The sequence below is a fragment of the Sarcophilus harrisii genome, chromosome 5 (genome assembly GCF_902635505.1).
Source record: "Sarcophilus harrisii chromosome 5, mSarHar1.11, whole genome shotgun sequence".
Lineage (NCBI taxonomy): Eukaryota > Metazoa > Chordata > Mammalia > Dasyuromorphia > Dasyuridae > Sarcophilus > Sarcophilus harrisii.
In genome coordinates this window covers 57,957,997-57,982,828 of record NC_045430.1, presented here as the reverse complement: position 1 = coordinate 57,982,828, position 24,832 = coordinate 57,957,997, and the positions used below count along the sequence as shown (strand labels likewise).

The window sequence follows — 24,832 nt, the reverse complement described above, 5'->3', positions numbered from 1 at the left end:
AGATAATGAAGTTTATTTTGCAAAGTTTTAAGCAATTTAATCTATTAATAAAGCTTAAAACTACACTAAAGACTTTCGAGACAATCCAATATTATCTTTTGGTCATTGCTTTTAGTGATGACATCACTCATTTTGTGAGTTTAGTGTTAGCCCATTTTACAAATGAGAAAACTGAGACTGAGAAAGTGTTAGATGATTTGTCTACAGTATGTTTTAAACTTAGGTTTTCCCAATCCAAGTCCAGCTCTTTATCCACTATGTCATATTCCTCTTATCCACTATGTCGTATTCCTCTTCCTTATCTACTTTGTTTCATGTCTTCATTAAGTGCTTTTGTATTTAATTATATCTTTTATATGCCTGGCAATAGAAACTAGACTTGATTGTAGGTTATGCTATAAGATGAATCATTGATTACCTAAAATAATCCCAGTGAACTTCTTGAACACACAGCAAGATACTAAATTTGTGGAAACTCATCTGGAATCTTCATGGAGTGATTGTCTTTTGGGGGAATGCTGGGTCAAGTTAAGCTATCTGCTTTATCTGGCATTGAAAAGATGCAGTGAAGGTTTTTTTTTTTAAAAATAGGATTTGATGTAGGCATTGATATTTCAAGATTTTTTTGGTGTCACCATGTTTTTATATTAATAGTTCCTGGTAGGTTACATCCCTCCCCCCCCTTTTTCCCTTTAGATTATAATTGGGAGAGCAAGTTTTCCAATGAAAACTACATTATAGGCAAGGCAAATTGATTGAAGCAAAAACTGTGCCATTTTGTATCAGAATGTCACTTGTTTATTGCTGAAGTGACATTGTATCCTGTACAATATAAGTGAAATACAGATATGTTAAAGGATGCTAATCAATCAGCAAGCATTTAGTAAATATTTACAATGTGCCAGGTACCACTGAAGTAATATTGCCCAACTGTCAGTGTACGATGTGTACTGGAGTCATCATTGTGCCAGTTATGGCTATTCAGTTATTGGGAAATTGATATAAAGAAGTATGGCTGTCGTTAAGGACTGTTGATTTTAGGTATTCTTCATACTGATGATATTGGTCAGGATCATACAACTAATAAGTATGTGAAGTCAAATTTGAACTCAAGTCTTCCTGACTCCAGCTTCAGTATTCTATCCATTGAGACTCCTATCTGCTTCTAACTGCCTTTCTTTGAACAGTATTCTGCATTTAATTCCACATGCTACATCATATATTTGCATTTGATTTATATGACTTGGTCTGCTGAATGCAAACTTTTTTTGGGGAGGGAGGGTGAGGCAATTGGGGTTAAGGGACTTGCCCTGGGTCACATAGTACATTTTAAATGTCTTGAGGGCACATTTGAACTCAGATCCTCTATCCATGTTGCCACCTAGTTGTCTCTCTGAATGTAAACTTTTATATGTGGGTGCTCTTGTAAATTCAGATCATTTCCTGTCCCGATATTATATATCAATTAATGGATGCTTGTGATATATGATTTTAGATGGACTTGTATACCTGATGAGATTATGGTAAGATGTTTTGTGTGTGTGTGGTTTTTAACCACAGGAAGGATATAGCATATTTTGTTACCCTCTAGATTCAGAGTAGCTATTTGGTGTAACCAGTTGTACCATTTCTGACATCAGCCTTGATCCAATCTATTCTTTATGGAAAGATCATACAAGAAACACATCAATTCGATGCAAAAAGCATTAAACTAAGACATGAAACAAAGTAAAAAACAAAACAGTAAAGGAGAAGGAATCAGGTAGCAAATAGGAAGCTTTCTACTATTCCTAACTGCTAGTGCTTTCCCTCTGAAATTTCTTTCTGGTTAAGTTGTATATATCTTTTATGTCAATTTGTTTTTCCGGTATGCTGTCTTCCCCATGAGAATGTGAACTCTGGAGGCCTAGGAATATGTTTTTGCCTTTTTTTTAAATCCTCAGAACTTAGCTCACAAGGTCTGACACATAATAAACACTTAATAAATGCTTATGGACTGACTATTGACTGATTAGCTGTCATATTGAAAAAGATGCAAATTTTATGTTCTTCTAGAGGATAAAACTAGGATTAAATCAGGGAGGCAGATGTTGGCTCAATATAATTAATCAGGGAATTGGTCAACAATAGAATGGGCTGCCTTGCAAAAAAAAAAAAAGAAAGAAAGAAAAAAGAAAAAGTGATAAGTTCTCCATCATCAGAAATGTGAGTTTCCTATCACTGGAAGGAAATATCTATCAGAGTTTGGAGGACCATCTGTTAGAGATATTGAGGAAATTAAGTGTGGAGGTTGGCCTAAGAAATCGCCAATGTCCCTTCCAATTCTGTGAATGAGTCCTTGATTTGGGGGATGATATGTGGCTCCTCCACATATCACATCTTTGGCAGAAGTGAGTGCAACTTAAAAACATTGTTTCCTGTTCACAGACATGCAATGGGAGTCTCTACAAGTCCTACAGTGCCTCAATTTCTGCTTCAAAGACAGCCCCCCAGGGAGTAAAGCCTCTGATGAATGCAGTAGAAATACTGAAATCACAACAGGTAAATCTAAAGACAAATTTACTATTTGGAAATTGAAATTGCATTGTATATATATCATGCATACTTCAATATTTAGAAGACAGATTGTGGATGCTTTTATTAAAGCTTGGTAGACAGTCTTTAAGAATTGCTGTGGTCAGAAAAATCACCCTGGATTTCCAACACTGATGAGCATTTTGGAACTTAAATGAGATGGTGGACCTTAGATGCCAGACATGCTGTCTATGCTTGAATTCAAAGCCCTTTGAATTTGGTGTAGGACCTGAAAACTTATTCTTCCCTGGCACAGTTTGTGAGAATTTGGGTGGGTGTCATCTTTTATACAATGTTTAGGCATAAGAACAGGACTTTAATGTATAATACAATATAATTTCCATGCATAATTTAAATAATATATTCAATATATTGATATAATTTATTATAATATATATGTTTAAATAAAAATATAATATTTAACTAAGTATCAGAATTTTTTTTAGGCAATAAAAGTTCAGAGGCAGACATGGCCTAAAATAATCAGTTTGAGAATAAAATTAATATCAATAACTCACATTTCTATAACACTTTCCAATTTAGCCAGTCTATAAACATTTATTAAGCTCCTAGTATGTACCAGGCAGTGTGCTAAGCACTGAAAATTTACAAAGTACTTAACTTACAACAGCTCTGTGAAATAAATATTATTATTATTACTACCATTTAACATACTAGGTAACAGAGGTTCAGAGTTTAGATAACTTACCTGAGTTCATTCAGCTTTCAAGTGTTGGAGCCAGAACTGGAACCAAATCTTCTGACTTCAAATCAGTGCTTTCAATTTCAATTCCAATTTTCACAGAAACTTTCTTTGTTAGAGCTTTGGTCTAAGTGGCTTAATTAAACTTTCTTTTTGCTTTGTATTTCACAGGACACCATGAAGTTAAACTGAACTAAACTTAAACTAAATGCTCACTTGTCCCCTTTTTTGATATGTCTTCTTCTGCATAGATCTTTTGTACATATCTCCCTCTTGCCTAGAATGGACTTTCTCTTTTCCAGCCACCTTTCTTCATCTCAGGCCCCAATGAAGACCTTTCTGATTCTTTCAGTTGAAAGCTATCAGTCCTTCTTCCTTATTTCTCAGGATCTACTTCCCACAACTTCTCCTTTGTACTTAGAAGAATTGTTTTGTTTCATAATAATTTGTATACGTCTTGTCCCCACTCCCTTCTATTATTGGGTCAAGGAAAGATCTCTGTCTTGTTCATTTTCACAGCTCCAGCAGGGTGCCTTGAATATAGTAGACATTTAATAAAGGGTGCCTTGAATATAGTAGACATTTAATAAAAATTTCTTGAAATTAACTATGTGTACAAAGTTAAAAATTATTATGAAAAATAATACCACAAGGGAATAGATAAGAGGAAAAATTTTCCTCTGGGAGAAAAAAGACTTTGTTTATATTCATTTCAAGTTGGCTGAATTATTCAGAATATGGATGGTTAAGGTAGAGTAGGACCCAATAATACCTTTGAAGCTTGATAATCTTTTCATAGAATCAGAATCATAGAATGTTCAGGTCATAAAGCTGTCTAGTAGCCATACTTGAACTATCATTCATATTTCTTAACTCCCCATTAAGGACTTTTTCTACCACACCAGCTTTTTTTTTTTCTGTATCCACACACACAGACACACAGACACATACACAAACACACACACACTGATAAAAGAAGCAAGCATTCAAAGGTTTTTCAAATTATTTTTTCTCCTAGTTTTGTTCTCTCTGTGAGCTAGGCAGAGATAGCACTGCTAGTGACATTTTATCAATGGAAAAACTGGACAGATGATGTTTATATTAATCTAATAATTTCCAAATATCTCACAATTTTTAAAAGTACTCTGTTATTTCATTTGATCCACAACAACCCTTTGGGAATAGGTAGTGCCACGTATTCATCTCCTAATTTAGTGGATGGGGATAATTAAGACCCAGAGAGGTTAAATTTCTTGCCCAATGTCGCACAGTGGCAGAGTTGGAACCCAGATTTTCTAATACCAATTTCAATTGTTCTTTAATCCAATCTTTATCTATGGCTTTCTAGTTTTAAGGATAATGCAAAGGAACCTGGGGTTTGTCTAAGCATTTAATTAAGCATAATCAAAAGCTACAGACAATGAACTGACTATAGGCATAGCTCAAGTCCAATATTTCCTCTGGAAGAAAGAACCTTATTTGTTTTGTTAAGCAATTTTCCATTCTCTTCTTTTCTCCTTTGTTCTTCCTTCACTACTCTATTAATATCACTCATGCATTCATGCTGGATATCCCACTTCTGTTGTTGTCTTTCCCCACATGCCCAGTCTAAGTTTGAGTCAGTGGGGTTGGGATGGAAATTATATTGAGCACCATCCTTCTGTACCTATATTTATTACTGCTCTGATGCATTTCTGTTTACCTCTAGTTGTCATATCCTTGATTCTGATTGCACTCTTATAGACATTCTTGTGACTATATTTCCCTGTGGTGAGGTATCTACTATAGCTTGTGTTTCAGCTTTAAGAATAAAAGATCCCCATTTCTCCATGCCATTCCATTTTCCTGTGTATTTTTAAGATAACATGCTTACTATACTAATGCATTATCAATGGGATATTGGAAAGGTTATAGGAAATTTCTTTGTGGGGCTTTCCTCATACTAGCCAGATCTTAACCAGTTTAACTTCCCCCTTAACCACTGTGATACTATTCTATCTTTTATTGTATTAAATATGAAAAATGCAGAGTACATATAAAATGTTTTTCTTGGTCTGTATTCTTACAATGGTATCTAACTAGAATAGATTGCACCATTTCTTCATCCCACTGTTCTCTAGTTTATCTCTATCTTCTAATACACTGATATTAGACCTGTACAGTAAGGAGAAACATAAGCAATACTCTAAAATCATAAAATCCAAAAGAGAAATTAAAGTCTAAAAGTAGAGAAAGTGAACTGATAATTGAGACTCCATATGTATATATTAAAAACCTCTGGAACATATGATCTATGCAATATATATGCCTACAATATCCAGGTATTGTAGGCAAGCTGTGATAACTTCTCCTTTGTCTCTCTAGTAAATAGGAATATTTCCTATCATTTTTTTTAAAGTGACTGATTTATAATTAAGAGTGTCTGAAGAAGGAAGGAATTACCTTTCCCATAATTGTATTTAGAAATTTCCAGAGGATCCTAGCCCAATTTACTTGACCCTCCAAAATGAGGTTATAAAAACCACTACATCCTTTCCTATAAATTCCCTTTTGTCTTCACTATGATGTCAAAGGATTGTCATGAGACAGGCTACACTGATGTAGTGAATATATGGTAGGTATGTTGGCTAGAGTGCTGGAATTAAAATTAAAAAGACTTGAAATCAAATCCTGCTTCATACACTTTCTAACTCTGCAAATCATTTACACTCAATCCTCATTTGTGAGATGCAGATAATAATAAATTTTCCAGGGTTGTTGTAAGATTCACTTGAAAAAAATATGTAGATTTAAAGCTTTGAAAACTTTCAAAGGCTATAAGGATGGTTATTGTTATTAGTTACAGTTGTATTGGAATAGAATGTCTCAAGTCCCAAAGTCAACAAATACTAAAAGTCATTCAGGATGACAGGTTATATTCTACATAAAAGATAGCATCTGCAGTAGTGTACAACTATCCAACTTTTTTTTTTCTGGAGGCAGACTTAAAGTTCCCATGGTACCCAGACAGTTCCAAAGAGGACCTAATGGACTTCTCTGTGAAAGATGTTCTAAATGCTGATATAATTCCAAGTTATTGAAGTGGTAAACCTAAAAATTATGGTAAAATGATAAAATCCCAATGAATCTTATCTCAACACATCAGTCATTAGGGGGATACATTATGACCCAAATAAATTCCCTTGTGAGTAAAGAAGATAATAATTTTTCAAAATTAGTCTTCAAAACAAGACCTCTTTCTTAATATGCATTATCCCAGCTAACATTCCAAGTCTTTTAGCTAAACTGGCTAGAATTGAATCAGGTTATTTATGGGTTGGCAATTCCCATTCCCTGCAGATTAATGTACAGGCTACCTCCTTCAGGATACTTCACACTAATTGGGCCAATACTTACTATGATTGGCATCATGATATATTGAGAATTCATTTCTTACCTGTTGCCATATGTTGGAAATCCTTAGATCTAAATTGGGACTTCTTCAACTTTTACCACTCATGACTCCTTTTTGCCCAAGAAATTTTTATGCAACTCTGTCTTGAATTTGAACCAAGATGTTTGTCATGTTCGTGTATACCTAATGCAAAGTGCAAGTTACATGTTCAGAACCAAGCCTGCAGTGAATTTGCACGATACTATATGGGCAAACTCTGTCAGAAACATCTCAGATTCATTATACATTTGATTTTGAATTAATTTTTGGTCATTGGATTCACAAACCTTTTACTGTTACCAAATTTTTCCACAATCCCTACATTTGGTTATGTAACCCCACATGGAATCATAACCTATGGTTTAAGAAGCTTTGATCTAAATTGTTTGTATGTTATCTTATTCAGTTGTTTCGGTTGTCTTCAGTTCTTCATGACTCAATTTGGGATTTTCTTAGCAAAGATATTAGAATGATTTGCCATTTCCTTTTCTAGCTTATTTTATAGATGAGGGAACCAAGGCAAATAGGGTTAAATGACTTTCCTAGTTTCACACAGCTGGTAAGTATTTAAAGCCAGATTTGAATTTAGATTTGCATATTATAGGGTATATCTATTCTTTTTAATTCTTATTAATTCCTATCTTCCTTTCCAATAATTCAAGGCACAGAATATTAGTATCCATTTAGTCTACACTCAATCTACTGTCTAATTCTTCTCTAAATTTTTCACACTGTATGTGACCCAAGATTGTATTTCCCAGTATATCCTAACTTGATCCCAAACTTGCCCAAAATAGTCTGTTCTCTGACAAGTAAAAGAGGCTTAGAATATTTTTTATATTTATGCTGAATTGGGAACCTATCATGCAAGTATCAGAATCTCAGAATCACAATAGCTCAGAGCTGGAAAAAACTTCAGAGGTGACAGGAACATAGATTTAGTTCTAGAAAGAACTTTATAGGTTATCTGTCTAATCCCATAACATAACATAAAATGTTCATATAAAAAGATACCTTTTCAGATATAGATAATTTTGCTATGGAAAAAGGGAAGAATCATGGACATTTAGGAGAGAAATACTGAGAAAACCAGTCACTCAAAGAAAAGATACATGCTCAGGTTGTAGATGAATTATTTTGTTTCCTAGCATCTAATTTGCATGTGACTGACATGAGAACTTTAAAAATAGCTAAAAACATTCTTAGGAATGTTTGGAGACCATGAGATAAATGTATATTGCCTAGTTATGTTCTAGATGGCAGAAATAATGATTTTATTTTATTTTCAGAAAGTAGAGGCAAGATATTTCACTGGAGAGACTCATCTTAAAATCTTAGACTTAGTCTTTGCTTTTAAACTAGAACAAAGTACAATAGAATTGAATTCAGTTCTGACCTTAGACAATTACTAGCCATGTGACTGGGCAAATCACTTAACTCTGCTTCAGTTTCCTCACCTGTAAAATAAGCTAGAAAATGAAATAACAAACTACTCCATTAACATCGCCAAGAAAATCCCAAGCAAGGTTGTGAAGAGTCAGACACAACAGACACAACTGAATAATACTTATTTTTTTTGGGGGGGAGGCAATTTGTTGAAAGAGAGATAGACTTTAAGGTGGTGTTTTTTATTTTGCTGAATGATATGTGGGATTTTTTTCCTAGCAAAACAAATAATAGACAAAGTAGGATATTATAGTCTCCAAATCGTTTAGTCAATTCTGTGAGGTAGTCAGGTGGCTTCATAGATAGGTCAGATTTAAAGTCAGGAAGACCTGAGTTCAAATCTAAGCTCAGACACTTGCTAGTTGTGTGACCCTCAACATGTCATTTAACCACTGTTTCTTTTAATTCACGGGATAAAGAAACAGCAACTCACTTCAGTACCTTTGCCAAGAAAACCTCAGGGACAGCATAGTCCATGGGGTGATGACAAATTGTTCATAATTGAACAATAACAGCTCTTTGGTCAAGTCTGGGAAGACATTTTGGGACTTGCCTTGCTATCTGTTGCTTGGAAGAACAAATCTAAACTCAGACACTTACTTGATGTGTGACCCTTGGCGTGTCATTTAACCACTGTTTCTTTTAATTCACGGGAGAAAGAAACAGCAACTCACTCCAGTATCTTTGCCAAGAAAATCCCAGGGACAAGCATGGTCAATAGTGTGATGAAAAGTTGGTCACAATTGAACAAAAGCAGCTCTTTGGTCAAGTCTGGGAAGACATCTTGGAACTATCTGTTCCAGAACTGAGTAGAGGGAGAGATAGGCTTTGCCTTTTCTTCTCCCTGAATGTCATCTACTGCCTCAAAGTCAAGCCAAGGAAGAAGGCTTTTAAGAGATCTACAATTATTGGGCTTAGAGGAAGTCTGCTTTATCATTTCTGGAGAATATGCCAAGCTGAACTGATTAAAGGAGTTTTCTAATCTGGAAGTTCCAAGTTGTACATACACACACACACACACAGACAGTCTCTATTCCTTACACCTATTTCTTTAGTGTTATACAGTGTTACCATTACCTTTAAATCCATTTTTAGATAGTTTTAATAATTAAGAAATTTTCCTATATATTTAAAAGGATTGCACATATTTAACCTTAAAAAGTGTATTTATACACAATGGCTTAAGTGCTAAATCAACAGTTTAATAATTAAGTTCTTGGTATATTGATCATTACTATATTAAAGTGCATTCTATCAAAAATAAAAATAATAAAATTTTCCTTACCAAATTTCCTTATTAAAAGCTATATTGACTTCTCTGGAACTTTTTAAATCTACTGATCCTCCTGCCCTTGGGAACAAGTGGGATAAAGCTAACACCTCTTTCAAATGATAGATTTTCAAATACTTGAAGATAGCTATCATGTTTCCCTCCGAGTCTTCTCTGGATTCCATCTTATATGGCAAAATCTTGGAATCTTTCCACCATCCTTGCTGCCCTTTTCTTAATGTTCTTCATCTTATACATCAAATTCCTAAAATTTATTGCCAGAATGAACATAATACTGGAGGGTGGCAGGATACTCTTAGACTTGAGCATCTTAATATTTTACATAGATCTGTGCCCTCATAGATGTGGTCTTTACATGCTGGGATCAACTCACTCATGGTTGGAGTTATTTACTTATACTTATGCATGATTATATAATTGCATGATTGTCTACTATATCCTCCAAAAACTTTACCACAAGGTTCACTTCCAACATACTGGGGGTCTTTCTCAAATTGTTTTATTATCTATGGATAACTCCATTGATAACTCTAATGGAGCATCTCAACTATATATTTATTATTCCTTAATGTCACTAAGTAACCAACTCATCTTGAATGCATCCTTGACACCACTTCTGTGCATAATTCTTTGTGCATAATGTGTATTCCTGATTGAGACAGCATTTGGACTTGGAGTCAGGGATGCTTGGGGGGGTTTGAAGAGTACTATAGATACTAGCTATGCAGTTTTGATCTTATCTTTTTGAGTCTTGATTCTCCTCTTCTGTAAAATAGGGATATTTTAGTATCTGTTTTAAAAGATCAAATGAAATATAAAAAGTGTTTCTCAATCCTAAAGTGCTATCATAATATTAGATTTATAACAATAATACTGGATTTCAGTTTGCTTACACTCACCATTTATTTCTTTATTAATATGACTATAGTTCCTTTGATTGTCAGTTTCAGTTGAGGATAAAAATGTTCCATGATTTGTTACCAGCCATACAACATTACTAAAAGAACTTTAGTATTTAAAAAAAATGAAACATGGGGATCATTAAAAAAATTTCAAAATTTTGTAATTTCCCAAAGTCAATCCAATACCTGTTCCATTCTGGCTTCAAATTATTTTCCACTTGCACTGTCTGTCCAAGATACACACACACACACACACACACACACAGACACACATACTTGCATGAGCATTGTAGGTTGTCTATACAATTATATGCCATAATTTGGACAATAGTTTTTCTTGGGTTAGATGATTAGGTCAAACTCTTTTGTATGTTTTTGGAAATCATTTTGGAGATCCTGAGGGGTTCTACTTGAACATTAAGTGGCACTTAATACAATTAGCACAATTTCATCTACCTTTAGAAGTCTTATAGACCTTGCTAGGTAATATCTCTTAAATTTGAGTTTTGTGCCAAATCTCCTCTATGATGATGGCAGACAATTTTTTTGGTCCCTACTAATTTTCCTCACTCTTTTTTTCTTGCTAGAGTCATTGAATAAAATTATCTCTCTTACCTTTTAGGAAATTTCCATAATTTTGACATATGTATGAGGGACAATTTTTGAAGGGGAGAGACTTTAAGGTGATTTTTTTTAATTTTGCTGAATGAAATGTGTTTTATCCCTAGAAAACAAATAATAGACACAGTAAGATCTTGTAGTCTCTAAATCATTAAATTAACTCTATGAGGAAGCTAGGTGATCTACAATCAGAAAGACCTGACTTTTCAGATATGGCACTTATTAATTGTGTGACCCTCACCATGTCATTTAACTTCTATTTGTCTTCTATTTGTCTTAAACCATGGGGGGAGAAAATGGCAAACCACTCCAGTATCTTTGCCAAGAAAACTGCATGGTCCATGAAGTGATGAAGAGCCATACATAATAACAAAAATGTTGGGAATGTTATGGCTAGTGTGCAATAACACTCATAGAAACTTACCTTATGTCTTCTAATATCCTCATTAAGGATGCTTTTGTATTAATTATCTTCATGAAAATTATATGTAAATGAAAAAGTATTCATAGGTCAGTAGATATTGATGTTTTCTTGTTTTCTTTCTCTCTCCCTTTTTTTCTGATGTCAGGGGAGAGATATTGAAGTTTGAGAGTTTTTCAAGCCCTTAGTATCTTTCCCTTCCATCATATATTGGGAAAACTGATAAAAATTGTGGTTGTGCTCATCATGAGTCTCCTCCAAAAGTGTGTAGTATAGTCCCAAACTATTTTCCATTCTTTTTCTTCAACTCTATTTTCAATTCAACAAGAAGTATAGCTGAGATTGGAATGTTATAGTCCAAATATTCTGTCTCTGTTGTATTCAAAGATTAAAAAAGAAAGAATTTCATGCGCAAAACTTTATAGATCTTTTCTATCTTTCATGTATTTGTTGCTTTCCTTTCCAGTTTTATCCTTGTGCTCTCAGAATGACTTTTCTTGGTAGGGCCTCTCATCTAGCTTTCTTCAAATTGACTTTGTCTAAACTTCACTCCTTGATGAGGCAATACTGCTTGTGATTTTCTATCAACTATCTTTCTCTGTATTTCTTTTAACTTTTAAAAAATTTACTTCAGAATAGAAAAACAAACAAAATAGAAAAAGGGAGAAAAGGCCAAAAAAAGAGACAGAAACATTGTCATTTATACAACAAAAGGAAGTTAAGTGATTATTTGTCTCAGGTTAACACAATAAATATCAGAAATAGAATTTCTCTCACAAAACTGAAATTTTTTTGATATTCTAAAGTATAATCATCAAAATGTTCTTCTATAGACAAAGAAGAGCAGAAAGTTTATATTAAACTGCAAATCTCTTAATGTACAACTTTTCTTTGTCTTTTTTATTTGAAAAATACATAACAAATCCATTATATTATTTCCAAAAAGCTTTCCAGATTGTTTCCTTCTAAACCTCCTTTTGTTCTCTTATGTTTCATTAATGTTCATTTTCCCTTTTCCTTTTCCCATCTCCCCTTCTCTCCTTTTGTTTCCCTCCCTCCCTTCCTAAATCCCTTCCTTCCTTCTTTCCTTTTGTTCCTCCTTCCTTCCTTCCTTTCTTCTATTCTCCCTCTCCTTGCCTCCTCTACAACACAAATTTAAACTTTCTTGTAAGAAGAAAGCATAGATAAATAGATCCACATACGGAAAATGTGTACCTCATTCTGTATTTCACTATCAAGACATGGGAAACATCATTTAAAGACCTCTGGAATCATAGTTGGTCATTGTATTGCTTAAAGTTCTTAAGTCTTTCAAGATTTTTTTTCTTTACAATGTTGTAGTCATTTTCTTTGTTAATGGCAGGTTTTTCTTTATTAGAAGAAATGTCTGTTTGACCAGTTGATCAATTATCTCTTGGAAGAAGGTACAATTCATATGAATCAATTTCTTTACATATTGGCCATCAGATATTTATCAGAGAAACTTTCTGCAAAATATTTTCTTAATCGACCTTTTACTTTCTTATTTTAGCAACACTGAATTTATGCAATAGCTTTTGAATTTTGTGAGATTAAAATTGTTCACTTCATCTATTCTGATCCTTTCTGGTTATACTTGTTAGGTCCTTGTTAGGTTATACTTCTATCTATATATAGCTCTCTATATTTCTAATTTGTTTATGATGTCATCTTTTATTTCTAGGTAATGTATAAGTTTTGAATGTATTTTGTGAAATATAGTGTGAGATGCTGATCTAACTTTATCTGCTAGAGTTCATTCCAGTCTTCCTAGAAAAATTTTTTTTTTTTAAATAGTAAATGGACCTTTGCTGATAGGATTTGACTTAGGGTATATTGAAAACCATGCTACTAAGTTTGTTTTTGATTCTCATGTTCCTAATCTATTCCACCAATCAGTTTTTTTATTTCTAATTGATTGTTTTTGTCATTTTTTATTTTTCTATTTTTTTCAAACAGTTTATGTAATATTGGAATTAATCATCTTTTGACTGTTTGATCGAATTAATCTGTAAATTCACATGATCCTGGGACTTTTGTTTTTGGAAGCTCCTTATAGCTTATTCAATTTAAACATTTTTTGAAATAAGGTTACTTAAATTCTTTTTTCTCCTTTTAATCTGGACATTTTAGAAGTTTTCATCTAATGTTGTGTCTGAACTAGCTCTCTGAAGGATCTCGGTATCAGCCCAAATCCTTGGTCTTAGAACAGGAGTGATGAGGCGGGATTCACTGTGGATGGTCAAATATGGAGTCTGTTTATTCCAAATTCTCTCACCCTTCCTTATATACCCTAATACCCTTATATAATCAAAGCAACACTGTGCATGTATTAATTATATACTGTGCATGCGGGACCACATAAACAACTTGCTATTGTATGTAGATGACTCTTTGCCACTTGGCATCACTCTGCTTCAATTACAACACAGGATGTCACTGCCCCCTGACTTCTCAGGAAGACTGAGAGCCCTTAGGGGAGATGGAGGGCCTAACCAGACATTGTCAGCAGGTTCTCTGGCCCTCTACAATTTAAGTTAATGAGCAAATAATTGTATAGAATAATTTTTTACTGTTTTCATTATTTCACCTTTAATTATTGTAAATTTTCCTTTTTCTCGTATTTTGATAATTAGGTTTTCCTCTTTTTAAAAAATCAAATTTAAAGAGTGTACTAGTTGACTTAAAAACAGATCTATTGTTTATCAACTTTTAAATGTCTATTTTGCTAATCTTTATTTTAGCTTTTTTTTTTTGTTGAGTTTTATATGTTACTTTACTAGTTTTTTTAAATTTTTACAAAATTTATTGAAACATTTTTCTTTTCTTTCTTTTTTACTGAGACAATTGGGGTTAAGTGACTTGCCCAGGCTCACACAGCTAGGAAGTGTTAAGTATCTGAGACCAAATTTGAACTCAGGTTCTCCTGATTTCAAGTCTAGTGCTCTATCCACTGTGCCACCTAGCTGCCCCCTTCTTTCTCTTTTCTTTTTAAAAATAATTTTTTTTCTGAGGCAATTGGGGTTGTGACTTGCCCAGGGTCATACAGCTAGGAAGTGTTAAGTGTTTGAGACCAGATTTGAACTCAGGTCCCTAACTTCAGGGTATGGTACTCTATCCACTGTGTCACCTAGCTGCCCCCTTTTTCTTTTCTTGAAGAAAGTGTCTAGTGATATAATATTTTTTTACCTGATTGTTTTGTTTGCATATCAAGTTTTGGTATTTTGTCTTTTTATTATTATTTTTGGTGAAATTGCCTATTGGTTCTTTGAATTGTTTTTTGTTCTATTGTTTCTTTAGAATTAAAAAAAAAATGTCTCCACTGAATTTAACCCTTTCTTTAAATGTTCCATTTTAGTTATAATAATTGTGTTGTGAACAGCAAAAACTGTTTAATATTTCTATTTCTTTTCATTTCTTTTTGAGTTTTTTATTCTCTAATGCATGATTTTGTAAAGTACTACACACACCTGAAAATGTGTAAACTCCTTCTTATTACCATTAAATAACTATAAGAGAACTATTATTTCTAACTTTTGAAAACATCTATGCATGTGTTTATCATTTTTTCACCCAGCTTGTTTGTTAGATTTATCTAGGACTGAGGTGTTTATATTTAAATCTGAAACTAATTTTTTCTTGTAACTCAATTAACTTTTCCTTAGAGTACTGCTGTTGTTGTCTTATTTGAGCTATTCATTGTTATCTATTGCTACCCCCCTTTTTTGTATAGCTGAGGTTTTTTCTGTTTTTTATTTTTACTTTATGGAATATTTCAAGGTTTTTAACAGCCCAATTTTCCATGGTTAATCATGATTGTAGGCCCCAAATTTTATTTTTATATATGTTATTGTTTTAAATCCAGTACATCTCTAGCAAGAGGTGGGTGGTATATTCTACTATAGTTCTATGAATTTCCACTAGGTTTATAATTGCTTTTATCAGAGTTCTAAAGTCTTTCAAAATTGGTTTTTTTTTTTTTTTAATAATGTTGTCTTCATATAAATTGTTCTTCTCATGTCATTTCCAAATAGTGGGTTCCTTTAGCTACTAAAGGAAAGAGCTGCTATCAACATTCTTGTCTTTTCACTTTTTCTTTAATCTCTTTGAGGTATAGCCTTACTAGTAGGTATAACTTGGTCAAAGAGTATGTGAAATTGAGTAAATTTGGGGGAAAGTTCTCCATTGCTTTCCCAGATTGGCTGTACCAATTCACAGTTCCACCAACAGGGCATCACTGTTTTCCCACAGACCCTCCAAGATTTGATATTTTTCTCCTGTCATCTTTGCTAGTCTGATGCCTATGAGTTGGAAATGCAGAGTTGCTTTAATCTGTACTTTACTTTCTATTAGGAAGTTGGAGCATTTTTTCACATTGGTAGTAGCTTGGATATTTCCCCGACCATTGTCTCTTCATATACTTTGACTGTTTATCTATTGGGATGGCTATTAATCTTATAAATCTGATGGAGTTCCTTATATATTTTAGATAAGAGTATTTGTACAAAAATATTTGTAAAGTGTATATATTCCTTTCAATTGCCATTCAGTAATTTCCAGTATCATTTCTAATTTTTATCAAGTTCTAATTGGGTGTTTAACTTCTTTCTTTTTAATCTTTTAGTTAGATTTGTTTAAATCTGAAAGTGTACACTAAGGTTCCAGTACTAGAGTTTTACTTTCTCTCTTTAGAAATTAATTTTTCCTTTTAATTTAAAAAATTTTCTTAATTGAATAGTATATTGTCTGGTGAATATAATTAACTATTGATATTGGCTTATTATCTATGGTACCTTTAAGCATAATATAATTTCTTTGCTTATCTCTTTATCATGCCTTTATTAATTTGTAGCCTTCTTTCACTCTTTTTTTGAAACGGAAGCACAATAAATTTTTCTTCAGTTCTTCATTTTAACCCATATGAATCTTTATAAATCAATTGTGTTTTTTGTAAACAGTGTATTGGATTCTATTTTTCTAATACATTCTGCTAATGTTATCCATTTTATTGGTGAGTTTATGCCACCCACATTTGCAGTTATAACTGTTAATTTTGTGTTTTCCTCTAACCAATTCTCTTGTCCTTCTTCTTCTTTTTACTCCTATTTTCACCTCAAAATGTTCCCTGTATAAATAAAAAGGTAAACTATATAGAATCTGCCAGACACTCAAGATCTATTAGCAAAATAACTTATTTCAACATTTTATCAATTCTTTTCCCCTTGCCTGATTTTTAATTTTTATTCTTTCTTTTCTTTTTTAAGAAAATTTATCCTTCCCTTCTTACACATTGTAGTTTGTTTTGCTTATGACTATTCTCTTTGTGTGTGATCAGCCCTTGTTTATCTCATTTGGAGTGAAGGTTATATGGTACCTGATCCTTCTACTTCTTTCAAGTTTTTATTCCTTTGTCATTTACCCCAATTGTAAAACATAAGTTATATCACCTTCTTTCTTATCTTCTCTAGTATATTCATTCCCTCTCCCCTTCTTTTTTCCTTCCCCTCAAGACCATCAGAAATAGAAAACAAAAGAACACTCTCGGACATTTCTCTCTTCCTTCTAAAGATTTTAGGATTTGTAAAAGACTCTTTTCTCTTTTTTCCCTATTAGACTGTAAATACTTCATTTTTATTCAGGCCCTTTCAATTGCTCACATGTATTTTTCTTTCTAGTTTTCTCTTGATTCCTGTGTTTGCATTTCAGAATTTTTTTTTCAGATATGGCCTTTTCATCATGAATGCTTGAGAACATATTTTTAAAAGGTACCTTTTCCCTCCACTTAAGATGATGATCAGTCTCATAAGATAAGTTATTCTTAATTGTTTATGTTTATCCTTGTAAAAAATTTTATCACTTAACTTTCTATGTTTTATAGTTGTCACTGTTAAATCTTTATACTTGACTCCTTTATACTTGAACTCCTTCTTTCTGGATGCTTGCATTTCTGTCCCCCTGACTGGAAAGTTTTAGATTTTGTCTAAGATATTCCTGGGAATTCTAATTTTGTGCTTCTTTATAGAAATTTACTGGTGGGTTCTTTTTTTACTTTCCTTAGATTTCATGAAATATTGTATTTAAGTGTTTTTTATCATGATATTCAGATAATCTTATGAGTATTAAATTATTTCTTCTTGACCTACTTTTCAGATTGTTGTTTTTGATAGTATATGTACCTTATTTTTTTTCTTTTTATGTTCTCAGAATTTTTGAGTTCTATTCTAATTTTAGAGGCCACTTTCTGGGTGAGATTTTTAACCTTCTGTTTTAAATTATTTATTCTCCTTTCAATCCTTTTCCTTTCCCCCACCTTGGGTTCTTATTTATATCTTGCTTATTTTTTCCCAGATATCTTAGTTTTTTGTGGCCAACCATTTCCCCCTTAAGATGCTGCTTGTACATGCCATTAAGTTACTCTCTTAACCTCTGTTTACTTCTTGGGTATCTCTCCATTGACATGATAGACTATTTCTTCATAACTCTGGATAATTTGAGACTTTGTATTGTGGCTATATTTTTCCTTCTAATGCCTTTTTTAGTGAAGTAGTTAAATATTCTGGTCTTTTGGCGCCTACTGCTGGCTCTCACTTCTCTTGATGCTCTGGTCTCAGAATGCTAACAACTTCAATGTCTCTCATCAGATCATTGTCATTAATTGTACTATCCCCAGTCATGGTGCTTCTGTCCTTTCTAGGGATTCCTTACTATGGTCATGGCTACAGGCATGGAATAGGTTTTCTATTCAAGCCACTGTCATGGGCTGCTATGGTGAAAGTGAGTTTTGGATTTCATGTGGTATTCCTCTTATAGCACCTGTGACTTTGTGTGCTTTTTGTTTTAGATTAAGAGTTCACTAATGTTTCTTTGAATCTCTTGATCATTTTTTGATCAGTTGTCCTTTGTAAATCATTACTACAATATCACAATATTGGCATTCGAGAGTTGGTCCAACTCATGCATAAAAGGAATCTATAATATAAAATAACCAACAAGTTCTTCTCTAATTTCTGTTTGAAGATTTCTTAAGAGGGGGAACTGTTGCAAATACAATTCAACAAAAGTAGAGTAAAGTACATTCCCTCCAAGCAAGATAACGTTTTATGAACAAGAGTACTACCTGACAATAGAATGTATCAATGGATTTGTCTCAGTTAGCCAAAGACCCTAAGTTGAAGACTTAACTTATTTTTATATGGATAACATAAAGAACAAAACAGAGTAAGTGACATCATGGGATTGACAACATTACTGGTTACAAATCTGAGGCATGTAGAACAATAGGATTGGTTGGAAGATGGAAATATGGGTTAACAACAGGCTCCTTTCTTTACCTTCTGTAATAAGAAAAATCGGTTGTTTAATTCTACCTACAAGGTCAAAGATATTGACCAACTTCTTTGGACAATGCTAAATCCTTGAAAGATAGTTTAGTGATGTAAAGATACTAGACCAGACTCTGTGTGTCCATCCATATTTCTCAAGGTTAACAGATTTTCTTTAGGCAAGAATAGAACAGTGATAACAGGACAGATGGATTTCTAAATTTAACTCATTATAAATAACTATGACAGTTATAGGACAAAATCAATTAACTACAAAATAGTATCAATAGAAAAATGATACAGAATCAATTTAATCTTCTCAGAGCCTACTACCTTTCAAGGCAAGTCATTCTCCTTTGAGTCAGCTCTAATTACTAAGTTTTTCCTAACAAAAAATGTAAATTTGCCTTTTTGAAACATTCTGACAATGACTCAGTTCAGTTGTCTGAGGCCAACTACAAGCCTAATCCTCCTTGATAATAACAGCCCTTCCTCTAGGTGAAGACAATTACTGTGATCTCTGTCTGAATCTACTTTTCTCAAGCCTACACTCACCCAATTCATTCACCATTGTTGTTACTCTTCTCTGGATGCTCTTCTCTGGATATTCCATTAGTTACCTTTGTCTTTCTTAACCTGTAGTACCCAGAACCCAACATATTAGATTAGATAAGAGTACTCTAGAATTATCACCTCTCTATTATTAGAAATTTTTACTTTAGCTTTTTTTCTCCTTTTGACTGCCTTGTCTATCACTTGCAGACTCATAATAGTCTCCTAAAATCTTCAGATTTTTTAAAGAACTATTTTCTAATCATTCTTCCATTTTTGATTTTTTTTGCATAAAAGTACAAATTTTTATATTTATCCCTATAGAATTTAAATGTTTTACTTCAGTATTTAGATCTGTAAAAGTCTCTTTGAATACTGACTTTGCCATTCACTATGCTAGTTATTTCACCCAGATTTGTTTCATCTGCAAATCTGTTAAGCATTATGTTAAAACCTTTATTCAGATAATTAGTAAAGATGTTAATTTTATAGGGTCAAACATAGATACTTAATTTACTCCACTGGAGACCTCCTGACATGTTGACAGTGAACTAATAAGCACCAATTGCACTGTGTCTAGTCTTCCAACCGTACTAAATCCTTCTCTCTCCATATTTTCCACAATAAGAAGCATTGCTAAAAAAACAAACAAAAAAAAAAAACAAAAAAAAAAAAAAAAAAAAACCTTAAGTAAACTATGTCCATACCATTCCCTTCATCAACTAGTTTATCTGTAAAAAAAAAAAAAAAAAAAAAAAAAAAGGAAAAATAAACTCATTTCGGCAGAACTCTTTCTTATGAAAGCCATGTATTGCTTCTCTTTCCAGATGTTTGCCAAACATCTCTTCGATATTGTGTTTTAGAATATCCCCAGTTCATTGAACTAAAGTTAATAGACTGCGTTTCCCCCCATTTCTTGATTATCAGGACAATATTTGTTCTTTAATTTAAAAAAAACTTTTAATTATAGTTTTTTATTTACAAGATATATGCATAGGCAATTTTTCAGCATTGACAGTTGCAGATCCTTTTGTTCCAACTTTTTCCCTCCTTCCCCCTACCCACTCCCCCAGATGGCAGGTTGACTAATACATGTTAAAGTATAACTTAAATACTATATATATATATATATATATATATATATATGTCCAAACAGTTAATTTGCTGTATAAAAAGAGTCTGACTTTGAAAGTGTGTAATTAGCCTGTGAAGGAAATAAAAAAATGCAGGCAGACAAAAATAGAGGGATTGGGAATTCTATGTAGTGGTTCATAGTCATCTCCCAGAGTTCTTTCCCTGGGTGTAGCTGGTTCAGTTCATCACTGCTCTATTGGAACTGATTTGGTTCAGGTTCATTGTTGAAGAGGACTACGTCCATAAGAATTGTTCATCATATAGTATTGTTGTTGAAGTGTATAATGATCTTCTGGTCCTGCTCATTTCACTCAGCATCAATTCATGTAAGTGTCTCTAGGCCTTTCTGAAATCATCCTGCTGGTCATTTCTTACAGAACAATAATATTCCATAATATTCATATATCACAATTTATTTAGCCATTCTCCAATTGATGGGCATCCACTGAGTTTCCAGTTTCTGGCCACTACAAAGAGGGCTGCCACAAACATTCTTGCACATACAGGCCCCTTTCCCTTCTTTAAAATCTCTTTGGGATATAAGCCCAGTAGTAACACTACTGGGTCAAAGGTATACACATTTTGATAGCTTTTTGAGCATAGTTCCAAATTGCTCACCAGAATGGCTGGATGTATTCACAATTCCACCAACAATATATCAGTGTCCCAGTTTTCCCACATCCCCTCCAACATTCCACATTATCTTTCCCTGTCATTCTAGCCAATCTGACAAGTGTGTAGTGGTATCTCAGAGTTTTCTTAATTTGCATTTCTCTGATTAATAATGACTTGGAGCATCTTTTCATATGGTTAGAAATAGTTTTAATTCCTTCATCTGAGAATTGTCTGTTCATATCCTTTGACCATTTATCAATTGGAGAATGGCTTGATTTCTTATAAAGTAGAGTCAATTCTCTATATATTTTGGAGATGAGGACCTTTATCAGAACCTTTGAGTGTAAAAATGTTTTCCCAGTTTGTTGCTTCCCTTCTAATCTTGTCTGCATTCATTTTGTTTGTACAAAAACTTTTCAATTTGACATAATCAAATTTTTCTATTTTGTGTTCAATAATGAGCTCTAGTTCTTCTTTAGTCATAAATTCCTTTCTCTTCCACAGGTCTGAGAGGTAAACTATTCTATGCTTTTCCAATTTATTTAAATCTCATTCTTTATGCCTAGGTCATGAACCCATTTTGACCTTATCTTGGTGTACGATGTTAAATGTGGGTCAATGCCTAGTTTCTGCCATACTAATTTCCAATTTTCCCAGAAATTTTTGTCAAACAATGAGTTCTTATCCCAAAAGCTGGGGTTTTTGGATTTGTCAAACACTAGATTATTAGAGTTATTGGCTATTTTGTCCTTTGAACCTAACCTATTCCACTGATCAACTAATCTATTTCTTAACCAATACCAAATGATTTTGGTAACCACTGCTTTATAATATAATTTTAGATATGGTACAGATAGGACACATTCATTTGATTTTTTTTTTCATTAATTCCCTTGAAATTCTTCACCTTTTGTTTTTCCATATGAACTTTGTTGTTATTTTTTCTAGGTCATTAAAATAGTGCTTGGTATAGCGCTAAATAAATAGATTAGTTTAGGCAATATTGTCATCTTTATTATATTTGATCGCCCAATCCAAGAGCATTTAATATTTTTCCAATTGGTTAGATCTGACTTTATTTGTGTAGAAAGAGTTTTGTAGTTTTGCTCATATAGTTTCTGATTTTCCCTTGGCAGATAGATTCCTAAATATTTTATACTGTATCTCTAACTGTTGGATTTTATTAGTGATATATAAGAATTCTGATGACTTATGTGGATTTATTTTGCATCCTGCAACTTTGCTAAAGGTGTGGATTATTTCTAATAGCTTTTTAGTAGAATCTCTGGGCTTCTCTAAGTATACCATCGTATCATCAGCAAAGAATGATAATTTGGTTCCTCATTACCTACTCTAATTCCTTTAATTTCTTTCTCATCTTTTATTGCCAAAGCTAGCATTTCTAATACAATATTGAATAGTAATGGTGATAGAGGGGAACCTTGTTTCACTCCTGATCTTACTGGGAATGGTTCCAGTTTATCCCCATTACATATGATGCTTACTGATAGTTTTAAATGTCTTTCAATTTTTTGATATACCTCTCCTGTGTTTCATGATCTTTCAGATAAAAATAATAGTTCAGCAATTACATCTGCTAGTCTTTTCAGGATCTGAGAGTATATTTCAATTGGGCCAGGTAATTTGAATTCCTTAAGGGCAAATAGATGTTTCATTAAGTCTCCTTATTTATCTTGCATATCAGTTCCTATTAGTCCTTTTCAGTGTAAAAGTTATTCTGCTTTGCAGAGAAAACAGAAACAAAATAAGACTTGAACAGCTCTGTCTTATCTAGGCTGTCAGTTGTCACTATCTTATCCAACTCAAACAAAGGTGCTCCTTTTTCCCCAAAAACAGATTTGGATAACAACAAAACCCAAACCCAAACCAAAACCCCTTTGGTTGTCCTTAGGTTCCCTCACTTGCTTCTGCTCAATCTGAGCTTTAGGATTCTTCACTCTGTTTTTCACAAAACTGTGCCACATTCTTGTATATCTTCTGTTGCCTAGCTTTGCTTCTTTATGTAGGAGAGCTGGGCTTCTCTGTATCCTTTTCTTATATCTTAATGGGAACTGCTCAGAATTTTCTTTGAGTTTTTATTTCCATTGCTTTCCATCATTTAATAGCTCAAAAGTATTTTTATTTTTTCCCATAAGATTTTATAAACATGCTTATAGTCTAAACTGTTGATATAATGCTATATGTGTGATCCCAGGCAAAAATCATTTATCCAGTTTTGCAAGGTTACTATGAAGATCAAACTAGAAGGCATTTGTAAAGTGCTTAACGTAGTGCTTGGCTGTATAATTACTCCCTTCCCTTCCCCTCTGTTTTACTTCTAGTAACAAAACAATTCAATGAGATCCTGAAAAGTAGTCTCTGAATTCTTGGCTGTTAGAATCAACTTCATCCATTTCTCAAAGTTGCATCTACTATCTAGATTGTTAGCAGATATAAGGACCTTGGCTCTTGGGCTTAGCCTGCTTCTCTCCTATTTCTCTATCCACTATTGGGATAGAAGGATAGAAGAGAATTAGGGTTTGAAAACTGGGAGAACCCAAAATCCAGAATATTTTTTGTAATAATTAGACAAAATAATTATTATATGGCTTATAATGGACTAACCTTCAAAAATTTTTAAAAAGTATTGCTACTTTTCTTTTTATTCTTTATTAAATGTCTTTGGTTTGAACTAACTGGTGTTGTTAACTAAAAACTGCATTAGTGGGGACTCATGAAAATCTTTTTAAGGGGTAAAGACCTGCAGAATATTTTTGATTTGAGGTAATTCTCTCCTGGGGAATGCTAGGAGAATGGAGGTAAAGGAGTACCTTTACCATATGTACAAGTTCTCCTAACCACCAGGAGTAGAGTCATACTAAAAAATTTTTTACCTGGAGCAAAAACAAATTAACAGATTTGGAAGTTCAGGAGAAGTGAAGTGCATCTAATTTTTCTGGGAGATTGAATAATTTAGCTCTCAAGTACAGAGGGATTTGTGGCTTGGGAAAGGATAATAAGATCCTAAGAATGTCCACTGGACACCCAAAAGGATGTTGATGGGTGATAGTTGTGCTGCACAGAAATTTCAGTAACAGGATCCTGACTGCAGTTGCTTCCCTTTTATGGTGAAATAAGGAACAGTGACATTGAAGTAGAATAATCCAATGAAATGAATGTTAGATTTGCAGTCACAAAACCTGGATTCAAATCCCAGCTTTGTCCCTGAGACCTTAGAAAGTCATTTCTCATTTTCCTCATTTATAAAATGAGGATAGATAAGTAGTTAACTTTCAAAGATCCTTTTGGTTTTCAATCTCTGTAATTCTAAACAGAACGGTGGTTACCAGAGAAAGAAATAAAATTACTTCAAGGAAAATGGTCAAAGGATATGAACAGACAATTCTCAGGTGAAGAAATTGAAACTATTTCTAGTCATATGAAAAGATGCTCCAAGTCATTATTAATCAGAGAAATGCAAATTAAGACAACTCTAAGATACCACTACACACCTGTCAGATTGGCTAAGATGACAGGAAAAATAATGATGATTGTTGGAGGGATGCGGGAAAACTGGGACATTGATGCATTGTTGGTGGAGTTGTGAACGAATCCAACCATTTTGGAGAGTAGTTTGGAACTATGCTCAAAAAGTTATCAAACTGTGCATACCTTTTGATCCAGCAGTGTTACTACTGGGATTATATCCCAAAGAGATTATAAAGAAGGGAAAGGGACCTGTATGTGCACAAATGTTTGTGGCAGCCCTTTTTGTAGTGGCTAAAAACTGGAAACTGAAT

The 24,832-nt window shown here is 33.3% G+C and overlaps 1 protein-coding gene and 1 long non-coding RNA gene across 4 annotated transcripts in view; one reads left to right on the top strand and one right to left on the bottom strand.

Annotated features, from left to right (window-relative positions):
* LOC116419370 overlaps nucleotides 1-3,843 on the bottom strand; it is a 29,950-nt gene extending 26,107 nt beyond the window's left edge. Inside the window, exon 1 of the long non-coding RNA XR_004229666.1 lies at nucleotides 3,284-3,843. This is a non-coding gene — a long non-coding RNA (uncharacterized LOC116419370). The remainder of the gene's footprint in view (nucleotides 1-3,283) is intronic.
* The window catches only part of DYRK4 (dual specificity tyrosine phosphorylation regulated kinase 4), a 78,008-nt gene that overhangs the window by 2,073 nt on the left and 51,103 nt on the right, over nucleotides 1-24,832 (top strand). For 2 of the 3 annotated variants that reach the window (XM_031938989.1, XM_012550778.2), the window contains exon 2: nucleotides 2,428-2,541. The exons of the other annotated variant lie outside the window; for it this stretch is intronic. The gene's annotated coding sequence lies outside the window, so the exon portion shown is untranslated. The remainder of the gene's footprint in view (nucleotides 1-2,427; nucleotides 2,542-24,832) is intronic. 3 annotated transcript variants of the gene reach the window in all.